The following is a 5,242-nucleotide window of genomic DNA, read 5'->3' as shown; positions in this document are numbered from 1 at the left end:
CTTGTCCACTTGGGTAAACCCCAATGCACAGGCTCCAAGTCGGGGGGCAATAAGTATGCCCACACTTGCTCGGTGCCTCTCACCGGGGGCAACTCCAGAGTGGGAGAGAGTCCAGCCCCTCTCAAGGAGATTGGTTCCAGAGTCTAAGCTGTGTGTCGAGGTGAGTCCGACTATATCTAGCCATATTCTATATTCTGTATAGATCGGGTAAATCTATCCTGGTGAAAGAATTTATTTAGCTTAAAATGGAATACCGGGATTTAATAGGATCAATACTGGGAAATATACTATTATTTCTAATATCATTAATTTTATGATTTAAAAATATAGAAAAGCATTCCATTGAGTGACATGGGTTTAGCAAACAACCAATAGTAGAGAATAAAACTTTTGGATTACCAGGATTATTATAATTTTAGAGAAGTAGCATCGCCTCTGAAGACAGCTGTCAATATTAATTTAGTTTTTCTCCATTTATGCTCAGCTCTCCCGTATATTTTCTTTAAGTCACACTCTTTGGGTCTTCCATGGTATAACAGTAGTGGAGGATTTTTTTAACTGTCTTTTCAGAAGAAACTATGTCAGTGTCAACTCTCTCTTTAGCATTAAAATTTCCCACCTTACCAATTACATTATTATCACTATTGTATTTGTAAGTACTGTAAATGGACTGGTTGCTTAACATGTTAGCAAACTTTGAAGCTGCAGATGAATCAACAAAGCGTTTTTTAGCAATACCCTTCTCATTAATTGTAACTATCAGTATATCTACATTAAATAGTAAGAGAAAATGGTCTGATAAACTGATATCCATGATCTGCCTTACATACATTTTTTTTCTTTAGTAATCACTAAATCCAACGTATGCCCCCAAGTTTGTTGGCTGACTAAATTACTGGCTCAGAGTCACCACAAAGACCATTTTAAAACAAATTGTTGTCCAAGCCTGTATATGCTCAACAAGCTGCAGTTCAACCTAAACCTTGACGAGGTTTCTGACCCAGAGGAGCTGCCAGTGTGCAGGGATGCCTGTTGGCATGTGAATAATACCTCAGCTATTCAACCAAGTGAGGACCTGTGAAGACTAAGAACCAAACCATTGGACATAAGAGCAGCCCCGGGGACATAACCAACAAGGAACTGTATAACACTGCTAGTATTGTTGAGGTAGGGGACATCTTCTGCGTTAATGCCCCAGGAAACCCTCTTTTGGATCATTGTCCAGCCTTTAGGAAGCGACCACAGCCAATGTAGCAGGGACATCACTGGCTTTCTCCTTTGTCCCATCATCTGGCAAAAGTACTGAATCTCTGGACATGGTCGAGTCTCCAACAGTTTCCCAGAAGACAAGTAAATATGTCCCAGTGATACCGAACCAATGGGGAGAAAGAAATTACTGCCATATTTGTGAATTTCAGTGCCTAGATTTAATTGATACTGGATCAACTGCTACTATTGTAGAGCCTAAGCTGCTTCCAGCAGGCTTTGACACAGAACCTGCCACCAACCAGTTAAGCACTGTCATGGGGGAGAAGGCTACAATGTTTGGCATGTTGTGGGTAGACATTGGGGTTGAGAAGCTGGCATTCAGTGTGGCTGGCCAGAGTACAAGACTCCTGTATATTGGATCTGGATTTTGTCTGAGTTACAGGGGAATCTGTGGATTTGTGGTTGAGGACTATACATTTAAAGATGGTGGAGGACAACTGCTAGAGATACAATGGGGCCCAGCAAGTAATGCTATAACTGTACAGCAAGTAGTAGGGTTTAGTCTAAATGATTATCAGCTGGGCAGATAGATCCACTGTGGGACAAACTTAATGCTGCCCATTTCCAGATAGTGGAAACTGTATTGAGTCAAAATTGTGATGGTCTTAATACAGGTTAATGGCATCAGCTTCAAGAACTGCTGCTTCATTTTAGTAGTACATTCACAGCACCTTCTGGTGAGGTGGGAGGGACATACTTGGTGCAGCATGAAATTAATACAAGGTAAGGCCTATTTGGCAGTCCCTGCACAAGGTGCCAATGACACATTGTGAGAAAACTGAGCAGATTATCTTTCAGATGGTAGAAGCTGGTATTAATTCCATTTCTTCCGGTTTGAGTGAACGCTGACAGGACTGGTCGCCGCTGCTCGCCGGTAACTAGACTATTAATTTTAGCTATTACTGGTGATTTTGATAGTGCTATTATCGTTATTGATGATATCTCTGCGTGGCTGTGTATGCATTAGCTTCAGCTTAACCCTGTTTCGAAACTTACCTGGTTTGTTCTCTGGATGCCTGAGCTGCTTGTGGCCGCGACTACAATGTGGATTGTTAAGATATTCACCTGGTTTATGTTTGTTTGCTGTCTTCTGTTGCTCGCTATCTAACCTGCGACGGACCTCCTCCAGTACTCAGCTGCTGAGCTTCTTCGACTGCATCTCCACCAGTCTGTTCCTCTGCTGTCTGTGCTGCATTTTGACCTGGACGTCATATTTTTCCCTCTTCGGACATACATCCATCGTGGGTCTCGCCGGAGATTCCGAATAGATAACTCAAAAGGAATGAACTCCTTCTGGTCTAACTTTCAGCGGCCTCCATGTAACACAGATAGGAGTGGTGACCACAGCGTGTTGGCCAGCCTAGCTCGGTCGGCTACCACCACTGTCAAAAATGACAGCAACATTGTCAGTTTCGGTCTGCTGAACATCCGCTCACGCACGAGCAAAGGGCATCTTATTCAGGATCTCCTTATTGACTGTAAGTTTGACTTTCTCTGTTTAACTGAGACTTGGCAGCAACCTCAAGACTTTTCTCAACTTAATGAATCCACATTTGTCAACCCTGTGCTTCTGGCCATGGAGGAGGTGTTTTTATCACGAGAAATGGAAAGTCCTGCAGTTGCCTGCTCCTGCTGTTAGCTCTTTTGAATCAACTGTGTGTCAATTGTCTTGGCCTATTCCTACCATCATTGCAACTGTCTACCGCCCCCCAAATCAAATGATTTGTTTGAACAATTGTGCTATCTTTTTTACCCATTTATCTACAATTACTTCAAATATAATTCTGTTGGGGGATTTTAATATACATTTGAACAATATCAATATCCCTCTCACTAGAGACTTTTATCTTGCCTGGAGAAATTTGGATATCAGCAACACACTGATCTTCCCACCCATAGTAAAGGACATATCTTGGACCTGATCTGCTGCTCTGGTGTTGTTCCTCTCGATCTTACAGCAGATGAACTCACTATAACTGATCATTTTCTCCTTTCATTTAATGCTAAACTTACTTTTTCTATTACTAAGCTCCCCCATCTCATATCTTTTCATAATATTAAGAATATTAGCTTAAATTCTCTGTCTTCTAGAATTGATTTCCAAATGTTTGTCACACAAAATGTTTCTGATCATCAAACACATTTAACCATTAGTCAAATATAACACAAGTAAACACAAAATGCAGTTTTTAAATGATGGTTTTATTATTTAGGAAAAAAAAATCCAAACCTACATGGCCCTGTGTGAAAAAGTAATTGCCCCCTGAACCTAATAACTGGTTAGGCCACCCTTAGCAGCAATAACTGTAATCAAGCGTTTGTGATAACTTGCAATGAGTCTTTTACAGCACTCTGGAGGAATTTTGGCCCACTCATCTTTGCAGAATTGTTGTAATTCAGCTTTATTTGATGGTCAGACGATCCAACAAGTACTACAGTCGTCTGCTAGGATTGAACAACTGGCTACAGGGTTTCTGCAAGAAGAAGGATGTCGGTTTCATCAACAATTGGAATCTCTTTTTGGAAAGGCCGCGTCTCTTCAAGCGTGATGGCCTGCATCCAACAGTTTCGGCGCCCGGGTCCTCTCCGAAAACATATCGAAGGTAATTCGTTTTTCTTGACTATCTATCTCTGCTCTTAACCCCTTCCGAAATAATACTGTTGTGCCAGGACATGATGAATGTTTAATAGAGTCTTCCGTTAAAGTGCACACCATTAATACTGTAATAAGCAATCTCAATGCACGTAGAAAACCTAGGAAATACGGCATAAACTCCAATAATCTAATTAAAATCACTATTTTAGAGGAACAATGTATTAAAACTATAAAAACAGATCACAGATTAAACAAAAAATACACACAGAGCGCTAATAATAATAATTTAGTTCCTATTCCAAATAACAATAACGCACATAGTACTCATCTCTGCACCTCCGAAACATTAAATATGGCACTATTGAATGTTAGAGCTTTAACTAACAAAACGTTTTTTATCAACGATCTTATTAGTGATAAAAAAATAGATCTTATTGCACTAAATGAAACGTGCTTAGTTCAGATGCCGCGGCAGTTTTAATCGAATCTGCCTCCGGATTACAGTTTTACTCATGCAACCGCCAGGAAAAAGGGGGGATTGGCTAACATTTACTCGAGCCGATTAAAATGTAAAGATGTCAGTTTTGGTAAGTTCAAGTCCTTTGAGTATCTCGCCGTTGTTATTCATGGAGATTCTCAAGTTCTAGTACTATCCGTGTATAGACCTCCTAAATATAACGCCTCGTTTTTTGAGGAATTCTCTGACTTAATGTCAATTTTAATTACTAACTATGACACACTCCTAATAGTTGGCGACTTTAATTTTCATATAGATAATCAGTGTGATCTAAAAGTAAAAGAATTTATGAACCTCCTGGATTCTTTTGATTTGAGACAACTCATAAATCAGCCTACACATAAAGCAGGTCATACATTAGACTTAGTGATTACTAAAGGACTGAAAGTTGATATAAAACAGATCATTGATATTGGTCTATCAGACCATTTTCTTCTACTTTTAATATAGAAATAATGATAAAAACACTCATGAGAAGCATATTGTTAAAAACGCTTCTTTGATTCGCAGCAGCTTTAAAACTTACAAACATTTTAAGCAATCAGTCCGTTTATAGTGCCAGCTATAATAGCGAGGACAATGTAAATAGTAAGGTGGAAAGATTTAATTCTAAAGTGAGAGCTGCTGTTGACATAGTTGCACCTGAAAAGACAGTGAAAAAATCTTCTAGCATTGTTATACCATGGAAGACCCAAAGAGTGTCTGATTTAAAGAGAACATGCCGTAGAGCTGAGCGTCAATGGAGGAAGACTAAACTTACTATCCACCACGAAATATTAAAAGTCAAAATAACAGAATACAATAACACTGTCCGTCTTGAGAGACGCTGCTATTTCTCAAGATTATAAATAACAATGCTA

The sequence above is a fragment of the Polypterus senegalus genome, unplaced genomic scaffold (genome assembly GCF_016835505.1).
Source record: "Polypterus senegalus isolate Bchr_013 unplaced genomic scaffold, ASM1683550v1 scaffold_2111, whole genome shotgun sequence".
Taxonomy (NCBI): Eukaryota; Metazoa; Chordata; class Cladistia; order Polypteriformes; family Polypteridae; genus Polypterus; species Polypterus senegalus.
The sequence above is the reverse complement of the archived record's forward strand: the minus strand, read 5'-3'. Positions refer to the sequence as shown.